Source organism: Odocoileus virginianus, chromosome 19 (assembly GCF_023699985.2).
Source record: "Odocoileus virginianus isolate 20LAN1187 ecotype Illinois chromosome 19, Ovbor_1.2, whole genome shotgun sequence".
In the NCBI taxonomy this organism is placed as follows: Eukaryota; Metazoa; Chordata; class Mammalia; order Artiodactyla; family Cervidae; genus Odocoileus; species Odocoileus virginianus.
This window is the reverse complement of record NC_069692.1, coordinates 5012763-5037096: the sequence shown is the minus strand read 5'-3', so window position 1 is coordinate 5037096 and position 24334 is coordinate 5012763. Positions and strand designations below refer to the sequence as shown.

General features: G+C 38.3%; 1 long non-coding RNA gene across 2 annotated transcripts in view; it reads left to right on the top strand.

Annotated features, from left to right (window-relative positions):
• Window positions 1-7392, top strand: part of LOC110140799 (uncharacterized) — a 223597-nt gene extending 216205 nt beyond the window's left edge. For both annotated transcript variants that reach the window (XR_002314856.2, XR_011492987.1), the window contains exon 5: window positions 1613-7392. This is a non-coding gene — a long non-coding RNA (uncharacterized lncRNA). The remainder of the gene's footprint in view (window positions 1-1612) is intronic.
• Window positions 7393-24334: the final 16942 nt, after the last annotated feature.

The window sequence follows — 24334 nt, the reverse complement described above, 5'->3', positions numbered from 1 at the left end:
ATTTAAATTTTAGTGAGTTACCATCTCAAAGGAATGAAGGCAGTAGAAACAATTGTGCTTATGTCACCTGAGCTATTAGATCAGTTGAAAATTGTGCCATGTACTCAAATATCATTTGGATTCAATTTGCCTCACACTTGCCTTTTCTTGTTCTGTACAACCTCCCTGGGATCTCATACACTCACACAATTTCAGCTCCCAAGAGTGAACTAATGGGTCCCAAGGCTAGATTTTATTTAGACCATTCCTATGGAAGTATTTAATATTGTCCACTAGAAGCAAAAGGATAATACTTTATTTTGTAAGACCCACTGGCACTTGGTGACTTAAAGGAAGAAATATCTGTTTGGTTTATGATGATGTTATCTAACCAAAACTCTGATGATTTCCTTAATTATTCAAGGTTATGATTCTTATTACAAAAGCCATTGTTGTTAGTTTTATATTTAAGCAAGAACAAAGATATATTAGATGCTGTGCAAAATGTACCCAAGTAGGTTCCAGTAACTATGAGGAGATATGATGGAAAAGATTGAATTCATTCCTTCAGGTGATCAAAAATCATGTTTTGTTTTTACTTTAGTATCTTTACCTTTGAAGAATGCAAGCCTGATACACATATTTTTCTTTCTTTTTTTCTATGAATGTACTCATCTTAAACATATGGATTCATTCAAAGCAGTTTTGCTCATGTTTAGTGGGTTCATTAGAGCAATACAAAGCAAAATGGTGTCACTATAACTGTCTATCTATGTATCTATCTATTTATGTATCTATTTTTCAATCTAACTGGCAGGGACTGGTCAATTAGTAATAAGGCATTGGTAATTGGTGAGAATATGCAATCAATGGCTGATTAACTGACTACCATCCATGAGAAAATGAGCCCATCTTATAACTCGCTGTTGGAAAAGAATCTGCCTGCAATGCAGAAGATCCTGGTTTGATTCCTGGGTCAGGAAGATCTGCTTGAGAAGGGATAGGTTACCCACTCCAGTATTCTTGGGCTTCTCTTGTGGCTCAGTTGGTAAAGAATCTGCCTGCAGTGTGGGAGACCTGGGTTTGAACCCTGGGTTGGGAAGATCCCCTGGAGGAGGGAAAGGCTACCCACTCCAGTATTCTGGCCTAGAGAATTCCATGGACTGAGCAGCTTTCACTTTCACTTTTATAATTTGCTGTGCATGAACCATTATGTATTATAGAGTTGACTATAGTTTTATTTTAGTAGTGATTTTGAGCTCTTGGCTACTACTTATTACTACATTTGTTTAGCTTAGTTATTTTGTTTGCCCAGTCTCTCAATAGGATGTCATTCTGCAGATATTTAATAAATATTTTTTATTTATTGAATAAAAATAATATAATGAATAACTTATACCAGATAGTCTAGACTTTGTTCCAGGGAAAGATGGGGTGTCTGAAAGAATGTTAACTAATATTGAATCCCTTCTCTTCTAAATTAAAAAGTTTTTTTTTTTTTTTTTCTAGAAGGGCACGAAAACCTCCAAGATCCTCTTTCAGAGGAAGTAGCTTTTTGCTTCTTTTTGGATTAGGTACACATATCCTTGTCATGTTCATCAGTGATCATCAGGCTTTTCTTTATTGTTTATAGACTGGGCAAGACTCTGTAAAGACTCTTACTTTGGAAGATAGTAATAAACACAATAGTAATAAACAACGCTTCTGCCGGCTGCAATGGACCATGCAGAAGCTCGGCTGAGAGGAGCTACCCCACGCCCAAGGTTAGGGGTGGCGACCCACAGTGCCAGGCTGCAATGGCGCACGCGTGGCGGAGAGGAGCTACCCCACATCCGAGGTCAGGGGTGGTGGCCGAGAGGAGCCACGTCCAAGGAGCCGGCTGCGCGGGCGCAGGAGGGCCGAGAGGAGCTACTCTACATTCAAGGTCAGGAGGGGTGACGTCGCCCAAGGTAAGGAGCAGCCACTGCGCTTTGCTGGAGCAGCCATGAAGAGATACCCCACGTCCAAGGTAAGAGAAACCCAAGTAAGATGGTAGGTGGTGCGAGAGGGCATCAGAGGGCAGACACACTGAAACCATAATCACAGAAAACTAGCCAATCTGATCACAGGACCACAGTTGTGTCTAACTCAGTGAAATCAAGCCATGCCGTGTGGGGCCACCCAAGATGGATGGGTCATGGTGGAGAGGTCTGACAGAATGTGGTCCACCAGAGATGGGAATGGCAAACCACTTCAGTGTTCTTGCCTTGAGAACCCCATGAACAGTATGAAAAGACAAAATGATAGGATACCTAAAGAAGAACTCGCAGGTATGTAGGTGCCCAATATGCTACTGGAGATCAGGGGAGAAATAACTCCAGAAAGAATGAAGGGATGGAGCTAAAGCAAAATCAATACCCAGTTGTGGATGTGACTGGTGATAGAAGCAAGGTCTGATACTCTAAAGAGCAATAGTGTATAGGAACCTGGAATGTTAGGTCCATGAATCAAGGCAAATTGGAAGTGGTCAAACAGGAGATGGCAAGAGTGAATGTCGACATTGTAGGAATCAGCAAACTAAAATGGACTGGAATGGGTGAATTTAACTCAGATGACCATTATATCTACTACTGTGGGCAGGAATCCCTTAGAAGAAATGGAGTAGCCATCATGGTCAACAAGAGTCCAAAATGCAGTACTTGGATGCAGTCTCAAAAACAACAGAATGATCTCTGTTCGTTTCCAAGGCAAACCATTCAATGTTATGGTAATCCAAGCCGATGCCCCAACCAGTAATGCTGAAGAAGCTGAAGTTGAACGGTTCTATGAAGACCTACAAGACCTTTTAGAACTAACACCCAAAAAAGATGTCCTTTTCATTATAGGGGACTGGAATGCAAAAGTAGGAAGTCAAGAAACACCTGGAGTAACAGGCATATTTGGCCTTGGAGTATGGAATAAAACAGGGCAAAGGCTAATAGAGTTTTGCCAAGAGAACTCACTGGTCACAGCAAACACCCTCTTCCAACAACACAAGAGAAGACTGTATACATGGACATCACCAGATGGTCAACACTGAAATCAGATTATGTTCTTTGCAGCCAAAGATGGAGAAACTCTATACAGTCAGCAAAAACAAGACCAGGAGCTGACTGTGGCTCAGATGATGAACTCCTTATTGCCAAATTCAGACTTAAATTGAAGAAAGTAGGGAAAACCACTAGACCATTCAGGTATGACCTAAATCAAATCCCTTATGATTATACAGTGGAAGTGAGATATAGATTTAAGGGACTAGATCTGATAGATAGAGTGCCTGATGAGCTATGGATGGAGGTTTGTGACATTGTACAGGAGACAGGGATCAAGACCATTCCCATGGAAAAGAAATGAAAAAAGGCAAAAATGGTTGTCTGAGGAGGCCTTACAAATAGCTGTGAAAAGAAGAGAAGTGAAAAGCAAAGGAGAAAAGGAAAGATATTCCCATTTGAATGCACAATTCCAAAGAATAGCAAGGAGAGATAAGAAAGCCTTCCTCAGCAATCAATGCAAAGAAATAGAGGAAAACAACAGAATGGGAAAGACTAGAGATCTCTTCAAGAAAATTAGGGATACCAAGGGAACATTTCATGCAAAGATGGGTTTAATAAAGGACAGAAATGTTATGGACCTAACAGAAGCAGAAAATATTAAGAAGAGGTGGCAAGAATACACAGAAGAACTGTACAAAAAAGATCTTCATGATCCAGATAATCACGATGATGTGATCACTCACCTAGAGCCAGACATCCTGGAATGTGAAGTCAAGTGGGCCTTAGAAAGCATCACTATGAACAAAGCTAGTAGAGGTGATGGAATTCCAGTTGAACTATTTCAAATCCTAAAAGATGATGCTGTGAATGTGCTACATTCAATATGCCAGCAAATTTGGAAAACTCAGCAGTGGCCGCAGGACTGGAAAAGGTCAGTTTTCATTCCAGTCCCAAAGAAGGGTAATGCCAAAGAATGCTCAAACTATCGCACAATTGCACTCCTCTCACACGCTAGCAAAGTAATGATCAAAATTCTCCAAGCCAAGCTTTAGCAATATGTGAACCATGAACTTCCAGATGTTCAAACTGGTTTTAGAAAAGGCAGAGGAACCAGAGATCAAATTGCCAACATCTGCTGGATCATCGAAAAAGCAAGAGAGTTCCAGAAAAACATTTATTTCTCCTTCATTGACTATGCCAAAGCCTTTGACTGTGTGGATCACAGTAAAGTGTGGAAAATTCTGAAAGAGATGGGAATACCAGACCACCTAACCTGCCTCTTGAGAAACCTATATGCAGGTCAGGAAGCAACAGTTAGAACCGGACATGGAACAACAGACTAGTTCCAAATAGGAAAAGGATTACGTCAAGGCTATATGTTGTCACCCTGCCTATTTAACTTATATGCAGAGTATATCATGAGAAATACTGGGCTGTAAGAAGCACAAGCTGGAATCAAGATTGCCGGGAGAAATATCAATAACCTCAGCTTTGCAGATGACACCACTCTTATGGCAGAAAGTGAAGAGGAACTAAAAAGCTTCTTGATGAAAGTAAAAGAGGAAAAAAAAAAAGAAGAAAGTAAAAGAGGAGAGTGAAAAAGTTGGCTTAAAGTTCAACATTCAGAAAACTAAGATCATGGCATCTGATCAATCACTTCATGGGAAATAGATGGGGAAACAGTGGAAACAGTGTCAGACTTTATTTTTTTGGGCTCAAAAATCACTGCAGATGGTGACTGCAGCCATGAAATTAAAAGACGATTACTCCTTGGAAGGAAAGTTATGACCAACCTAGATAGCATATAAAAAGCAGAGACATTACTTTGCCAACAAAGGTCCATATAGTCAAGGCTATGGTTTGTCCAGTGGTCATGTATGGATGTGAGAGTTGGATGGTGAAGAAAGCTGAGCACCAAAGAATTGATGCTTTTGAACTGTGGTCTTGGAGAAGACTCTTGAGAATCCCTTGGACTGCAAGGAGATCCAACCAGTCCATCGTAAAGGAGATCAGTCCTGGGTGTTCCTTGGAAGGACTGATGCTGAAGCTGAAACTCCATACTTGGACCACCTCATGTGAAGTGTTGACTCATTGGAAAAGACCCTGATGCTGGGAGGGGTTGGGGGCAGGAGGCAAAGGGGACGACAGAGGATGAGATGGCTGGATGGCATCACCGATTCAATGGACGTGAGTTTGGGTAAGCTCCGGGAGTTGGTGATGGACAGGGAGGCCTGGTGTGCTGTGATTCGTGGGATCGCAGAGTTGGACACAACTCAGCAACTGAACTGAACTGAATAAGCACAATTGAAAGAGGACTGATGAAGCTTGGTTTTTGGAACAGACACTCTGAAAGTTTATAGTAATAATTGCTTTTGGGAGCAATGTCTTGCTTGGAACTGTATTTATATTAGCATAAACCAGCGTAATTGCTGAGTTCTTTACTACCCTGAAGAGTATAATCTCAATAAATCACATCTGTATAAAATCACCAGTACTGTTTGGCGGAGGAAGTTAACGATCTGTCTGAAAACCTTCCCTTAGGCAGAGCCAAGAAAGGGATCTGAGAGGAACTGGAGTGGACTGGGCAGAATTAATGTAGTTTATATGGGATAAACTCTATGGATTTAGCCAATAGAATTGGAAAGGACACTAAGGGACCCTCCAGTTTTATGGGAAATTCAAAAGAAAAGTCGCCACTAAGGTATTTTTAATTTTGTGCTATCTCCCACCTCTTAGACAACAGGGTTTTCACTCCGCTCTTCGACTTTCCACTGATCAATTTCTCTTCTCTCTTCTCAAACAGCTGTTAACTTTGAACTCTACCGAGATCTGCTCTTTTGGGAAAAGCTCAAATTAGTTCTTACTTGTTTTACCTCTTCCTTTTGGCCTTTCTTTTCTCTGCTTCTGCCTTTCTCCACCTCCTAAATAAAATGTTCAGCAAGATATAGAGAGAAAATATTGCAGACTTGGAATTCATACAGACACTAACTGCAAATCTTGAATCGTTCCCTTTTATTATCTGTTCGATGCAAGTAACACCCTGACCCGTAGAATTACATGGGTGAAATCGTTCAGACTATGTATATATTGGCAATAGCTGGAAAAAGTTATTGCCTCAATTCATCCCCCAGAGAGACCTGATCTTGAGCGCAACTACTTAGAAATATATGCAGAGTCCAGAACAGTACAAACAATTTGTACGTGACCCCTCAGGGTCATTTCTTAGAGCCAATGTCACTTCCTGTGGGTACTGGAAGCCCTCCTATCTCTCTCTCATCTTTATTTCCCCTTTCTTTGCCTCTCTCTACCTAAAATCTGTCCCCCTGTAGCCAAAGGTTGTTTGTTTCTAAATTACCCCAGATCTTTACATTTCATCACAGTGGGACATCTGTAACAAGAACCAACTGTTCTTTTACTGATACTGATCTCTCTCTCAGCATAGTTTTGATGCATCCTTATACATGATGACCTTTTATCTTCCAGAGGCAAGGATGGGGGAGACTGAAAGGATGAAGGGGACAGAGAAAATTAGACTGAGCACTCCCGTGGGCTGGGGAGTATGGGGCAGACCATCCTGTAAAAGGGCTCAGAACCTGGTGTATAAAGCACTCACACTCAAGAGATTGTCTAAAACAAGCAAAAAAAACCCTCACCTCACACCCATTGTTTTCATTAATATCATGCTTTATCAAAGTAATCTAACTAAACTGAGTTTCTACTGAAGGATTGAAATACATATGGTGGGGAATGGAATGTTGGTTCTGGTTCAGCGCAGTCACATGAGAACCAATGCCAGACATGCTGGCGATCAAGACAGAGGGTTCCCTACTTTTTTTGGAGGCTACAATCCAGAAGACTCAAAGTAGTTTTTAATCTGTATAGTTTGAGGGGTTTGGGGGAGACATTTAGGTATTTCAGGTCCTACAACAGCTGGATATTTTTGACATTCATAAAGGAAATCTCAGGGCTTATCCCAGGTGGCTCATTGGTAAAGAATCCACCTGCCAGTGCAGGAGGCATAAGAGACACGGGTTCAATCACTGGGTCAGGAAGAGCCTCTGAAGAAGGAAATGGCAACCCACTCCAGGATTCTTGCTTGAGAAATCTTATGGACAGAGGAGCCTGGCGGGCTACAGTCCATGGGGTCACAATAGAGTTGGACATGACTTAGTGACTAAACAACACAATAGGAATAAATTTATTCTGTTTTATTTAATTAGAATACTTAGCTTTATATATTCTTAGCCTTTATAGTTTATAGCTAATTTAGTTTATTTTCCTTTACAGGACTCAGAGAAACAATTTTCTTGGGTAATATTTGTTAAGTATAATAATTCTAAATTTTATTATAGAAGGTTCCTTATATAAATTACTTATTTCTAGTCTCTACCCTTTTTTTTTTTTTTTTGCTAAAATGTTTTTATTTACTCTTAAAATTTCTTCTTTTATCCTTTAAAAACTATGTAAAGTAATACACCTTCTTTCAATTAAGGAAATTATTCTTTGTGTAGTTAGGGAAAGGATCAAAAGATATAGACTTTACTGTGGGGTCAGAATTGCCCAAGGAACATCAGAAAAGACAAGAAAAGCTGTCAAGTGTTCCATCCACAGCCCATCACCATAGTTCCCCAAAACTGCTGGGAGTCCTTTGTCTCTCTCTTCTTCATATTCATTCTTGTTTTACCATTTTTAATTGAGGTATAATTGACATACTATAAGGCATGCAACACAGTGATATTAATGTATGTATATATTGTGAAATAGTTACCAAAATACATTCAGCTCAACATCCTTCACTTCACATAGTTACAATTTCTTTCTTGTAATGAGAACTTTGAAGATCAAATCTCAGCAACTTTCAAATATGCAATGCAATATTGTTAGTTAGAGTCACCATGCTATATGTTACATCTCCAGAAACTACTTATCATGTAACTAGAAATCAGTGCCTCTCTTCTTGACTACATATACCCTGCTTGCCCCAACCCACCCTTACCTCATCACATCAAGACTAAGAGTTCCAAAAGAGGCATTCTTGATTAAGTGTCATGTTTTATGAACATTGACACTTGACAGAAATATAGGGAATTTGTGTATATTCCTTTACCTGGTAAAGGAAATGTGGCTTAAACTCCAAACAATTTCTGCAATAGCTGCTTGAGAATTCTGAATCTTTCTATAATGAGATGGGGAAAACAAAGTTTCTAGGTGAGAGATTATAAAACTGACAGGATCATAAAAGTGTAGATAGTTATCACTCTCTGGCATTCTTAATAAAGAATAATAAAAGCATAACTATTATAACCTGTGATAGTAGTGTTGGTTTAGGTACTTAATGAGCATCAACTATGTGCCAGGCACCATGCTGGCTGCTACATATAAAAAGATGAGAAAGTTTTTCCCCTCTATGAGAGCTCACAATCAAGCTAAAAAGGTGGGCAATAAAAAGAAAGAAACAAACAATTAGATACAAATGTGGTACCTGTTTTAAGAGTGACATGAATAAAATAATGAAAAAATAGATTCTAAAAGTGCTAATTTACAGTCAGGTGGTAGCTTAGACAATGAAGATATCCAGATCAATGCATATATGCTTTAAAAGAGGGCACATCAAACAGTATGTGAGGCACTTAAAAGGAATTCTGCATAAAAAATGTCAGAGGAAGTTCAAAGATGTTAGTATGCTGGCTCATACAGGATCATTTATCAGACCATCCAATTATAAACATGTTGGGCAGGGTGTGAAATGTTAATAAATGATACTAACACCAACCTAAAGAGATTTCCAGAGAGGCAGAATCTGACAAATGAACTGGACTTCACCAGCATACATCCTTTAAGGAAATACTGGAATGGAAAATGCCACTAACATTTCTTGCAGCAACAGCGGAAACTTCCTTCAGATTGCAGACACTCACAGCTGGGTGTGGGTCCCAACTCTGCTACTTATTTTCTGTGCAACTTGTTCAACTTTTTGAACCTTAGTTTTCTGGCCTCCCTGCACTACCCTCTTAGAGTTTTGAGAAGGATTCATTCATTCACACATCTACTGGGCACCATGTTCAATGCTTATTTTATCTAATGCAATCTTCAGTAACCTCAATATATTATCTTCACTTGACAGGAAAGGGAATGAAAGTAATTAGCCCAAGGACACATGACTAGTAAATTGTTGAGCCTGGAATGGAATCCTAATCTATCTCACTACAAAATCCAAGGTATGTCTTTATTTGACAAAATGAATACCTGAAGTCACACAAAAATGTTAGTTCTGTTTTGTTAATTAATCAGTAACTATTTACAATCTACCATATCCTAGGCATTCCATACAAAGCCAAAGAAGAGCATATCAATAGAGATTTCAGTGAGATTAAAAAAAGCAATGTAATCTTCTATTTGTCAAGATAGGGAATGATAAACTCAAAGATCAGATCTCATCTCCCATGGAAGTAGGTTTTTTTCCCCAAAACAAACAACATTTTGTTGAAGTATAGTTGATTTACAATGTTGTATTAGTTTTAGGTGTATAGCAAAGTGACACAGGTGGTCCCGTGGTCTTCCATTTAGGAAAAGAGGATCAGTCAAATAGTCCTGCCTTTAAACTTACTTAACACTCCGAAATAATAAGGACATGGGGTTTTGAGAAAAATCCTTTTTATTTAGCATGAATTCCCAGCTCTAATCTTCACATAAATTATACTGAATTTTCTCAGGTATGTAATTATGTGGAGTCTGTTGTAACTTACTTGGGTGAGACTGAAAAAAGGATTTATGTACTCAAATCCTAGACTAAATAAATCTAGGGAAAGATGAAGGCATTTTTCACTTCTACTAATAATTAACAACATAGCTAACATGGATCAATTTTAATTGGAGAATTGAAATAACAAACCAGTTGGCAAAGTCTGATGTTTAGGAGTCAGACATATTAGGTTTTTCTGCCTTTAGCTCATTGCTTTTTGAAGTATTGAAAGTTTCTGTGACTGTGTTTAAAATTTTCTTGTTTTAACAGGACAAATATTCAGTTAAAATAATCTAAAAAATATGGCATATGATTTATTTAAAAGAAAACAGATAATTTAATGTTTTGGATTTTTTATCATAATGTTAAAAAATACTGTTGCATATTCTGAAAATATTTCTTAGTTTGAAAATCAAAGTAAAGCCATTTCAGAAAAAAACAGTGTTATAATAATTTGATTAGGAAAAATATTCGCTGATACAGGTTGTGTTTTTCTTGTTCACAGAAAAAAACATTAACACACTTCATCCCAAAGTATGAGACAGTTTGATTTTTATATTATTGTGATTAAAAAGCACATACATGAAATCCAACTCATGTATGTGAGTATGTATGAAATCCTCTCAACCAACTGTTAAGTGTACAGTACCTTATGACAAGGAAGGTAGAATACAATGCATCTATTCTAAAGGCTTGCTACAGAATTATTTACTTAACATGTTAAGCTTCCTTATGATGATGCCTAATTGGCCTATCCTTTGAAAAATATTCTGTTTCAGAAAATATTCCAGATGAGCTTTATTCTCAAATACTTTGAAAACAGTCACATTTTCATTAGTAATTATTTTCTCCATATATAGCTTTTTCTTTATTTTAACCAAAACAATAGTGTTTAAATTGGAATTTCTCCATAACAATTTATCAATTTGTCAAGCTATTTTTAGATATTTTAGAACTTTTAATTAAGTCCAGAAAAAGATGGCCATCATCACAATGGCATATGTCATGGGAAGAAAAGTGAATTCATCTTGCCCAACTAAGCTGTGTGTACCAATTGCAGGTGGTATTTTTTTTTAACCTATAATTAATTCCCAGATTCATCGTGCTAAAATCCTAGTTCTCTGTGCCATGTCTCCACTCCAAATTTTGCAAAGACTCTCCTTTGATTATCAGACATTTCCCAGTTCCTTTCATGTGGCATTCAAGACTCTCTGAAACCTAATTCCAACTTAACATTCCTGCCAAGCCTCAGTGCCTAGGGACAAAACAAAAACATTTGCTTGGAGTCACACATCACAGAAGTCTGGGATTGAAGAGAGTTGAGACATGAATCCAGATTCACGCAGCAGGCACAGCGGAAGGTGGGAGACAGAGCCTTCACTGAGGGGTTGCTCTGCAGGTAGTCATGCACAAAGGATGTCTAGACGAGAGAACATGGGGTGAGACAGGAGTACTCACTGGTTCACACTAGTAGTTTGTGAACGTGTCAGGATCTAGTCTACAGAAGACAGAGTGGAGGTGTAACTAATCAGAAGTAAGAAGAGGCGAGAGATGCTCCCAAAGGAAGTAAAGGACAGACCAGATGCTGGGTTCCATCTAGAGGGCAGGTCTAGAATCTGGTAGAGCAGCAGTAGTATATTCTAGTTGCTAGTGAAAAGTCACTGGGTTTTGGGTCTGTTTAAGGGAATGGCAACCCACTCCAGTATTCTAGCCTGGAGAATCCCCATGGACAGAGAAGTCTGGCGGGCTACAATCTATGGGATCGCAAAGAGCTGGACACAAGTGTCACTGACACTTTGACTTTCTATGAGGATGACTTAACTTTAAGTTCCATTAGGTAGAAGGGCTAGGATTGGTGATGTACTTCTTGTCTTAGTTGGGACTGGCACAGGACTGACTCAGTAGACTAAACACTCAAGAAAGAAGCATCAGAAAACTTAGGTGTGGGCAGCCGAGCACATTAAAGGAGGAAGAAATGATCAAAAGTTGACATCTTCAACCTTGCCTCTCCAAACTGCCACCTGTCTCTGAGTTAGAATTCTCTGCACGTGATTCTTCTTCGCTCCTTCTTCCAGTTGTGCATGGTGCACTTTGCTTCAGTGAAATGTCTTTTCGTATGATGAGCAATGGAATTTAGTTCCACAAACATTTATTAAACAAATGCTTCTTGACAGGCACTCTGCTACAGAAATAAAAAGATCTATCTTCCTGGAGATGCTGTCTGAATCCTTGTTGTTGTTCAGTCGCTCAGTTGTGTTAGACTCCGTGAGACCCTGTGGACTGCAGCATGCCAGGCTTCCTGTTCTTTACTATCTTCCAGAGTTTGCTCAGATTCATATCCATTGAGTCAGCAATGCTATCTAACCATCTCATGCTCTGTGGCCCTTTTCGCCTGCCTTCTATCTTTCCCAGCATCAGGGTCTTTTCCAATGACTTGGCTCTTCACGTCAGGTGGGCCAAAGTATTGGAGCTTCAACTTCAGCATTAATCCTTCAATGAATGTTCAGGGTTGATTTCCTTTAGGGCTTACTAGTTAAATCTCCTTGCAGTCCAAGAGACTCAAGAGTCTTCTACAGCAGCACAATTTGAAGGCATCAATTCTTCGGTGCTCAGCCTTCTTTGTGGTTCAACTCTCACATCCATATATGACTATTGGAAGAACCATAGCTTTTGTCAGCAAAGCAATATTTTGCCTTTTAATATGTTGTCTGTGTTTGTCTTAGCTTTCCTTCCAAGGAGCAAGTGTCTTTTAATTTCATGGCTGCAGTCACCATCTGCAGTGATTTTGGAGCCCAAGAAAATAAAATCCGTCACTGCTTCCACTATTTGCTATGAAGTGATGGGACCCGATGCTGTGATCTTAGTTTTTTGAATGTTGAGATTTAAGCCTCTCCTCTTTCACTCTTATCAAGAGGTTCTTTAGCTCCTCTTTACTTTCTGTCAATAGAGTGGTATCATCTGCATATCTGAGGTTTTTCTGAATTCTACATTTTGCCAATTTTCCTCCTGAACTTTCATTGTTTCCTCCTTCTCTGCTAATTTCTTAAACCATGTGACTCCAGATACTTTACATTTTTAGGTAAATGTTAATATTAAATTCAAAATTATATCATCATGTCAATGTATGGCAAAAACCACTACAATATTGTAATTAGCCTCCAATTAAAATAAATAAAATCTAAAAATTATATCATCAACCATCACTATTAAATTGTGAATGAATGTAGTTATTATCTGTTAAGATATCTTTCCACCTAGCATTGTAGCCAGGGTAAGATCTTAGTAAGAGCTAGTTGATTTATTGGCTTTTTTGGTATTAAAGTTCGGTGGTTAAAAATTTTGCTTGTCATTAGAGCTTTTGCATTTGTTTATGTTAATATCTATGCAACTTTATTAGACATTTTAAAATCTATTAAATACTTTTAAATTTTAGAGAAAAGATTTGAACTGTGAAACAGAAGCTCTGTGACAAATGATTCAACCTTCAAGATATTTATATATATATCATTAGAATTTATGTAGGGAATGTCAATCTTATGGTCTAATTGGGACGAGTTTGCTTTCAGGGCCCTACCCGTGGCCCTGCGAAGCTAAGGAGAATTATCTAAAATATTTGGATATATGATTGAATAGCTCAGGTGTCCCTGGTGGCTCAGATGGTAAAGAGTCTGCCTGCAATGCAGGAGACCTGGGTTCAATCCCTGGGTTGGGAAGATCCCCTGGAAGAGGGCATGACAACTCACTCCAGTATTCTTGCCTGGAGAAACCCCATGGACAGAGGAGCCTGGAGAGCTATAGTCCATGGGGTTGCAAAGAGTCAGACGTGACTGACAGATTAAGCATATAGCACAGCACAATGTTAACTTGATCTTCTTTGTTGTATTATCTTAGTGCCTGTGACATTATTTATTGCCTGTAGTGTTAAACTCATTCTTATGAGTTAGATTATATTAAGACTTTAAACAATTATCTTAATTAGATATTATGCAGTCACTAATGAATCATAACAAAATTTAAGAAAGAGAGACTCAGATAAACACCTTGGTCAGTTATGGAGAAAATTATAATTGAAGAAATGTAATCCAAATATAAGCTGGCTGTAAGAGACTTAATGCATAATGCAAGAAGCAATTATACTGGCCTTCTTAAAAATTATACCACTCCAGTTTTTTCCTTCCAATTTAGATTTTTTCCTTAATTATTAATCAACTTGGTATTTGAGCCTAGGCATTTTCCAATACTATTAAATTTGGGTAGGTTACTCTCCTTGATAACCAAACATGACTAGATTCTTAGGTAGAATATAATTCTTGAATATTTTTTTCATTGTGTGAAAGCATTCTGGAAAAACATTGTTTTATACAAGTTATCCTTATTTGTTGTTTTGTCTATAGAATATTGGGTAAACTATAACATTTTATTGAAATGATGTGTTTTTAAATCCCTTTTACAATATTGTACTTACTACACTTTTCTGCAAACCCCACTACGGGTCTAGGCATAGACTCTGAAGGTAGTTCATTGCATCTGATTTTCAAAAGAGCTTAGTAAGAATATCTCCATTTTTTGGTGACAAATCCTAGACCAATACATATATTGCCATATTTCCTTTTTCAGACAAGCTCTCATTTAAAAGGAAAAATATTCCTGTGTTTCTCCTCTACTACTCACATAGAACATTTCTGTGACCAGGTGTGTCACACCAAGTTATTTTCTGACACCATGTGGGTGTTTGACAATTCATTTCAATTCTAGCACTAACCAGAGTTAGCAGAGACTGACAGGTTGGGGACTCAGTCCTGCAAGACTGTCCCTCACTTCAGTGATTCAGATACCAATGACAAGTTCAGGTTGTCACCTGTGCTTCTGACCAATAAGCTATAAATCAGGATCCCCCCTCCTGGGCTCCATAATTTGCTAGAATGACTCATGGAACTCAGGGAAACACCTAAGTTTACTGGTTTATTGTAAAGGATATAGGAAAAGATAAGAAATAAACAGCCAGATGAAGAGGTACGTAAGGGTAAGGCAAGGTCTGGAAGGTTGCCAGGCCCAGGAGCTTCTGTCCCTGTGGAGTTGGGGTGCAGCACTCTCCGGGCCTGTGGGTGTGTTCACCAACCCAGAAGCTCTCCAAACCCTTTACAGATTTTTATGGAGGCTTCATCATGTAGGGACATGATTGCTTATTATCAGGAAATTGTGACTCTCCAGTCCTTCTCCCTGCCTGAAAAGTGAAAGAAAGTGTTAGACACTCAATCATGTCCGATTTTTTGCTACCCCATGGATTGTAGCCCCACCAGGCTCCTCTGTCCATGGAATTCTCTAGGCAAGAATACTGGAGTGGGTTGCCATTCCACTCTCCAGGGGGTCTTCCCGACACAGGGACTGAACCCAGTTTCCCGCATTACAGGCAGATCCTTTACCATCTGAGCCACCAGAAGCTGGCTCCTAATCATGGCTTGCTCTTGTGACCAGCCCCATCATGAAGCCATCCAGGAACCCACTAAGAGTGGCCTCATTAGAACAAAGACACTCAGATCTCCCATGAAATTCTAAGGGATTTAGAAACTGTGTCAGAGACTGAGGTCCATGACCAAATATTTGACCAAAAAATGCTCCTAATGCTCTTATCACTTAGGAAACTACAAGGGGTTTTAGGAGCTCTGTGCCAGGAGCCAGAGGCAGAAACCAATATCTAGATTTTCTATGATTTCACAGATTTTCTTCCACAAAGAACCTGCCTCAGTTTGCATTATTTTCTTATGTAGATTAGTACAGCTACTTATATATATATGTAAATATATATATATGTAAATATATATATATATACACATGCAGTATATAGGTTATAATCATTAGTCTCTTTTTAAAATATTTTTTTTTTTCAGATTCTGCTTTTGTTTCTTTCCTCGTTTCTTCTATCGGTTTACCTGGTATACGAGTGGAAGGGACATACCCTTGCTCTGTCATTTGGGAGAGGGCTTGCACATACTGAGCACCTCACATATTCTGATCACATAGGTGAGTGACTTTCTGGGAGAAACAGCAAGACCAACCCCGGAAGCACTTCAAGAGGAGGAAGAACTGCAGTGCGCCTCCGTGACTTTAAGTCCCTTGAGTGACACTCTCCTGTGAAGTGTCACTCTCCTTATTGAAGAGTTAGGGCTGAAGAAATAGGACCCAGTGAAGCTCTAATAATAATAGCGATAATATCACAGGTAGGAAATTTTAAGTGCCTATTACTTGCCAGCGCACCTGCATGCTCAGTCCTTCAGTCATGTCCAGCTCTTTGTGACCCTATGGATTGTAGCTTTCCAGGCTCCTCTGTCCATGGGATTTTCCAGATAAGAAAACTGGAGTGGGTTGCCATTCCCTCCTCCAGGAGATCTTCCCAACCCAAAGATTGAACCTGCATCTCCTGCATTGGCAGGCAGGTGGATTCTTTACCATTGAGCCGTCTGCAAAGCCCATTAGGTGCCAGACCCCATCCTGAGCACTTTCCGCATATTATTTCATTCAGGCTTTTGAACAATCAGTTGTTAAGTCATCTTATTATATCCATGCGCTTCCTCTGTTATTAGAGTTAGGTCCTTTTCTGATTTTAGTGGTGGTAAAAAAGCACCCATACAAGAGCATTTTGGAAAGCCATTGAAGGATTTCAGAAATGACCATAGATCCAGAGCTGAATCTATAGCTATGAAAGTAAGATCCTATAGAAAATACTGACAAAATTACATAAAGCACTTCTATAGAGTGCTTTTCCAGATCCCAAAAGGAGGTGCAACTTCAATGAAAAGTCTTGATGATGCTGCTTCTTGTTTTATAAAACTTTCTTCCAACTGAGATTGGCTTAAGCCCTCCATTTTTCACTGAACTGTCAAAGAACCTTTCCAGTAATTTTTCTGAGACTTCTGCCTCTGTTACTTTGTTTTCAGCCTATTTTTCTTCACAGAACCAACTGAGAAATTTTTCCAAACCCTATCCTGAATGTGATCCTGCTCTTTCAGAGGTGCACTGCTTACGGGGTGAGAATGAAGAGCCTTAGAATGACATTCAAGGCCTCCATCTACCTATTTAGTGTTTTCACCCTTTATTTTCTTCGGCGCTTTACCAATCCCTGGCTATCTTTCTTTTTTTTTTTTTCATTTATTTTTATTAGTTGGAGGCTAATTACTTTACAATATTGTAGTGGTTTTTGTCATACATTGACATGAATTAGCCATGGATTTACATGTATTCCCCATCCCGATCCTATCTTTCAATTCTTAGGAAATATCTTCATTACCGAGAGGGGTAAAGAGTGTAGGCTTTTAAGCCAGGTAACCAAGATTCGTATCTTGCTTCTACTTATTGCTAGTTATGTGACTTTAGGCAAGTTACTTAACCTCTCTGTGCCTCTGTGCCTCTCTTGTTTATAGTGAGGATAACTATAGTAGGTATCTCCTAGGTTTATGCTGAAAACAAAATGGATGAGCTGGTAGATGTAAAGCACTTAGGAGAGTGATTGGCATAAGGAGAGTGCTATGTACAAGTCACTTATAATTTTTTACCTCTGTTCATTCATACTGTCCCACCTGGAATATCTTTCATTTCTGTCTCTCACAATTTGTCCTTTAAGAGTCTATTCAGATGCTCTTTTCACTGTGTCTTTCTAGAGTTACCTCCTCCACCTCAGGAGTGTGTTATTCGACCCCTCCCCATCTATGCCTATATCATATTAGATTTGCTCTCATGCCACCTGTCACATTGTGTTTGTACATGGTATTTCCTTTCCCTAGGGTTTACTCTTGCTCCTTGAGGGCAAAGATAGTATGCTTAGTGTGTGGCATAATAGACAGAAAAATATTTAGATTCCCAGAAACCTACGTTCAAATTAATTGAAGCATGTTGAAGGCCCTGTTACCTAATGCCTGTAAGCCTTAGTTTATTCACTTTTAAAGTGGGTAAATAATAGTAACTTCATATGTTTATGTCATTATTAATCATCACTGTGATATTAGCTCTAGCCCCTTGTTATTTTGACAAATTTTACAACAATTTTTTCACTGTCCTTTTTATATGTTAATATGTAGGTAAGCATGGATGTTTAGGGAGATTGTATAAAAAATGGCAAGGATTTCATCAATAACTAGAAATATTAACATCCTGATTTAGAGCCAACCCCTATCCTCTGACCTCCAAACTCTTGAAATCATACAATTTTCTGGAGAACATTTTATGCCTTTCTTTATATACATGGCCTTGCTGTTTTCTCAGATCAGTTCAGTCGCTCGGTTGTATCTGATTCTTTGTAACCCCATGAACTGCAGCACACCAGGCCTCCCTGTCCATCACCCACTCCCGGAGTTTACCCAAACATTGAGTCGGTGATGCCATCCAACCATCTCATCCTCTGTTGTCTCCTCCTCCTGCCCTCTGTCCCTCCCAGCATCAGGGTCTTTTCAAATGAGTCAGCTCTTCGCATCAGGTGGCCAAAGTATTGGAGTTTCAGCTTCAACATCAGTCCTTCCAAAGAACACTCAGGACTAATCTCCCTTAGGATGGACTGGTTGGATCTCCTTGCCGTTCAAGGGTCTCTCAAGAGTCTTCTCCAACAGCACAGTTCAAAAGCATCAATTCTTTGGTGCTCAGCTTTCTTTATAGTCTAACTCTCCCATCTATACATGACTACTGGAAAAACCATAGCCTTGACTAGATGTAACAACATAAATTATAATATGAGCATCTTTTTCTGCACATGTCCTCTTAAAGCACAGCTCTTCATGAACCAACATTTCAGATGAACAATCATGGATTATGTTAAATCCTAGAAGTTTTGAAGTTCTATGGTTTAACAATTTTTGAGGACTTCTTTCTGGAGTTAATTTACTTAAAGTAATACTCAATATAATGTTTCTCTTTATGCCACTTTCTGTACAGGCTGTTTTCAGAAAGTCAGTTAAGATTTTTGTTCAACTCAAATATCTACAAACAGAGCTCAAACGTTCTCTGTGTACTTTCATCTAGTATCATTCATCTAGGACAGGACAGAGTGGCCTGTGTTATTGCTTGCATCTTTTGGATAATAAATTAAGGATGAGGAAATTTAAGATTAGATTGAAGAAAGAAATATATAATAACTTCATGTCTCTATAACCATTAGGTTCAAGGTTTTTTTTCTCTCAGTATGTATTTTTTTCCTCAGATACTCTTCTCTACCTCCATATATTTTGCAGATAATTCATTGGGAAAATACAAATAAAAATATTTAGGATGTATATTTTTTATTTCAGCCATTTTTTCCACTATGAAAAACTTTTGACAGCTTTGATGACGTGACTTTAGAAATAACAAACTGAAACAGTAGCATAAATAAACATATGTTTATCACTGGTTTTATCAGTCAAGGTTCTTCAGAGAAATAGAAGCAATTGGAGGTCTATATCTATGTCCAATATATATGGGGAGCTTTATCATAGAAATTGGCTCACATGATCATGGAGGCCAAGAAGTCTCATAGTCTGCCATCTGCAAGCTGAAGAGCTAAGAAAGCTGGTGAAATAATTTGATCTGAATCCAAAGGCCTAAGAACCAGGTGAGTTAATGTCTAGGGGCAGGGGAAGATGGATGCCCCAGCCAAAGGAAAGAGCAAATTCATCCTTTCATCCTTTTTTTGCCTTTTTGGTCTATCCAGGCCCTCAACAGACTGGATGGATGCATGCCACATTGGTAGAGAATCTTCTTTACAAATACTAATCTCTTATGGAAACACCCTCACAGACACATCCAGAAATAATGTTTTGCCAGCTATCTGGGCATCCCTCAGTCCAGTTCAATTGACATAAAATTAAGTATCATAGCTGTGTTATCTAGGATAAAATTGGTGAACAAAACTGAAACCTGCATGAATGTTTAGGATTGGGGAAATGCTTAATACAATGATACTTTTTTAAAGTCACACAATCCTAGTAGTGTCTAGTTCCCCTACATCCCTGTTGTATAATTTTATAATTTTGAGGCATTGATCAGAGAGAGAATTTATGATTAATGGTAGGAAGGGTGTTTGAGCCATTTTTATCAATATATAATTTAGAGTTACTGAAGATCTAACATACAGAAAACATCCTTGCTAAAGTAACATTCTCAGAGTTGAGTCTAGTGCTTTGACTTTTCTTGATTTAAATTTTATTGGAGTCTAGTTGCTTTACAGTGTTGTGTTGGTTTCTGCTGTATGGAAAAGTGAATCAGCTGTGTGTATACATACATCCCCTCTTTTTTTTGCATTTTCTTCTCATTTAGGTCACCACAGAGTACTGAGTAGAGTTCACTGAGTTATGCAGTATATTCTCATTAGTTGTCTATTTTATCCATCTGTGCTAAGTCGCTTCAGTTGTGTCTGACTCTTTGCAACCCTATGGACCATAGCCCGCCAGGCTCCTTTGTATATGGAATTCTCCAGCAGGAATACTGGAGTGGGTTTTCATGCCCTCCTCCAAGGGATCTTCCTGACCCAGGGATCAATCCACATCTCTTATGTCTCCTGCATTGGCAGGTGAGTTCTTTACCACTAGCACTACCTGGGAAGCCCTATCTATTTTATACATAGTACCAATAGTGTTTTTATGTCAATCCAATCTCCTAATTCATCCCAACCTCCCCTTATCCCCTTGGTAGCCATACTTTTGTTCTTTACATCTGTGTTTCTATTTCTGTTTTGCAAATAAGATTATCTGTACCATTTTCTAGATTCCACATATATGTGTTAATATACAATATTTGTTTTTCTCTTTAAGACTTACTTCACTATGTATTACAGACTAGGTCCATCCAAATCACTACAAATGACTCAATTTTGTTCCTTTTTAATGTCTGAGTAATATTCCATTGCATATATGTACCACATCTTCTTTGTCTATCTCTCTGTTGATGGATGTTTAGTTTCATTATTATTGAGTATTACTTTGCTCCAAATATTCGTTCAATGTGTCTATGCTTTTGAAAGTTTTAAAACTTTGAATAAAACCTGTTAAATATAACAAACATACATACGTACACATAGAGGGGTACACGCATTCACACACACACACACACACACACACACACACACATATGCACACACCTAGCAATACTCAGTATTGAGAGTAACTTAACAGGTTATTTTATTTGACTCAAATCTTACTGTAAACATTGCAAAAAGTTTTCTCCATAAACACTCAACCTTTGTGGAGATGGTAAACTATTACTTTAGGCTAATTGAAAACAAGCTATGAACAAACATATATATAATCTATGGTACAATAAAACATAGTTATAAACACTTCACTCCAAATGACATATGGTTAAGTTTTGCTATTAATTTCCAGTTCATTTAAATTGAAATTATTGAAGACTTTTAGTCAGATGTTTTGGTTTTCTTTTTCTTTTAGAATTATGTCTTTACCCCCATGATTTTTTAGAGTTCAATTTAAAAACATTTATTATCAATTATGAGGCTTCCTTGGTGGCTCAGTGGTAAAGAATCCTCCTGCCAATGCAGGAGACACGGGTTTGACCCCTGTGGGGAAGATCCCCTAAAGGAGGAAATGGCAACTCGTTCCTATATTCTTTCCTGGGAAATCCCATGGACAGAGGAGCCTGGTGGGCTACAGTCCCAGGAGTCACAAAGAGTTGGATGTGACTGAGCACACATACAATTATCACATATATTATATAGTTTAAGTTGGCTGCACCTCAGTGACTAAGAGAATACCCCCAAATAATAGCTTAAACAAGATAGAAGAGTCCTCATGTAAAAAGAAGTCTGGAGGCAGGCAGTTCACCATTGTCTGATGCATCCTCATTTTCATCAGAAATACAAGCTCCTTGTCAATGCTTTTCATCCTCAGCTTCTGGCTTTCATGCTTCAGGTTACTGCATGGTCTGAGATGGCTTTGGGGGCTAGGACCCTCACATCTGCTTCTCAAGCAGCAGGCAATTAAAAAAGAGAACATTGCCTTTGAGTTAAACCAGGGTTTTATAATTAAGGGGGACTGGAATGATGGATATTGAATGGGAATTCTGTATCCCTCCACGTAATCTGCAAAATGCAGGCTGCTAATCACTTCTTATAACTGAAAGCTTATTTCTTTATTTGTGTCAGGCTGTGGCTTTGAGCAGTGTTTGTGTGTTTCAGTTAGCTGCCTTTGTGTTTTGCCTCTGACACATAGGGATTTTTAACTGATTTGCTTTTCAGTGGAAAAGTAACATCCTAATTAAATTGATGTTGGAAAGAATATTTCATTATACAGAAATGTGAATATTGTGGTACTTCCTACTTAAGTAAATATCTTCCTTGGCAGACATATTATTGTAGATCATCTCATATGTGATAATTTTAAAGACTATACAGTAGTGATATTCAGAAAACAAACAGGATCGCTATGAAATAGTCTTATTTATTTGACATCAAATATCACTATTTGTCAGGTGCTTATTTTAAGTCCTTTGTAAATATTAGTTCATCTAGCTTTTTCACTTTCATTCTTTCAAGAACAGATAGTAGAGCTTCCCAGAGGCCACATGTGACTTGTGATGACATCAGCTCTCCAACGACTAACACAATGTGTGCTTGTGATGTTTGCACTTGAAGCATTTCTCAGTTTTAATTTCTTCTAACAATAGATATCTGTAGATATAATACACATAAGCAGTAGCTTTTTAGGGTCCTCAATAATATTCAACTGTGAAAAAGATTCCTGAAACAAACAAAAAATCACTGCTAAAACATTTGAATAGATTAAACATTTGATTTACAAAGTTCTTTAGAATTCATCTATTAATCAACATTTATAAAACCTGGTAACTATATTCAGAGTATAGATTGCCATGGTGGAAACTAAGAAGTGTGAAGTTATAGTTCTATTGAGGTAGCCAAATAGATGTGTGTGTGTGAATCAGTGAGCTACTGGAATGTTGATCCTAAGTAACAAACCATACCAAAGCTAGCTGTGTGAAGCAACAAGCACTGCTTATTACACACAGATCTGTAGACTGACTGGCAGGTTGGGCTGATCTTGGCTGGACTCACTCATGTATCTGCAGGAAGCCATGGATTGACTGGGGGCTAGTATCGAGAATGCTTCAGATAGGATGCAGGAAGATGCAGTTCTTCCTCCCATGTCTCATTCTCTAAAAGGATAGACCGAATATGTTCTAATAGCTGTGAGAACACAGGTGCAAGAAAGGAGATGCTTGCTAGGGCAAGCGAGGGGAAATGCTCAAGGGTTTTCCAGGCCTGTGACTGGTATTATGTCTGCTCATAGTCCACTGACCAAAGCAAGTCACATGACCATGCTTATAGTTGACACTTCACCCACCATGAGAGAGAAAAAACCGGGCCAGCAGGCAGTGCAATCAGTGTACCACAGAGTGTATATATGAGAAAATAGAATTTAAAATTACATTTGAGATGTATTTATCTGTAAAGAAAAATGTGACACTGTGACAAATAGGAAAAGACATAGTACTTGACGTCATTTTCTTGATTTCTTTGTTCCACAAATTCACAAATCAGTCAGCTCTGAGATGAGAAATGGGCATGTCTTGTGTAAGAAATTTATGATAACATTTTATTTATTTAACTTTTATTTTCTTCATGTTTAAAATTACCTTCTCTTTAAAAAGGTTTATTTTTTTAAAAAGTAATTGTAATACCCATTTTCACTGTGGGTGGGATTTGAAGAAGAATTATTAATGTGGTAGCATTATCAAAGATAATTTACAGAATCTCATGACAATATTGCAACAAGTTTGCTGTATAAGAGGTATAAACAAGTACTAGATGGGAAATCCAACAGGAATCCCTGTTTTACTGAAGGTTGGCCTCTTCATTAAACTCTACCCTCTTTCTAGTCTCGAGTCCTTTTCTTCTTTGCCCCATGGTGTCTAGACCTAGGCTTTATCAAGGAACTTTCACCTGAACTCATCTTCAATATTTTTGCTCACCAGTGAGAACCCTTAGGGCCACATCAGATTTTCATTTCAAACTCACATCCTCTGTGTCATTATTGCTTCTTGCTAAATTTATAATCCTTTCACTTTGTTCCTCCTAATTTTAACATCATCTTTGAAAAATCATGTCTCTTACACACAGTGATTTTATTAAGATTTCTTTTTTCTGACATTTGATGTTGGGGGATACCCTGCCAAATTCTAAAATGGCATTTTTCTTCATTTCTCTCATAGTCTTTCTTTAGTATTCCATATACTATTTTCAAACCATGCTACCCTGAATTCCTCCTGCTGCTTGGAAGAGGGGATTGGTTTAAGGACCCCACACTATAGTGTTAGTGACTGGAATAGTTTACCCTTCCCAGGCTGAACTTTCATTTAATAAAAGATAAATGGAAAGGGTGATGATTTGATACTTAATGGAGAAATATTAAACTATTTGGAACCCATTATGAATTCTCATTTTGTTCATAATAAAACTGACACTTATTTAATACTTTCTGTTCCCCTGGAGGAGGGCATGGCAACTCACTCCAGTATTCTTGCCTGGAGAATCCCATGGATGGAGGAGCCTGGTGGGGTCACAAAGAGTCGGACAGGACTGAAGTGACTTAGCACAACACAGCGCATACCA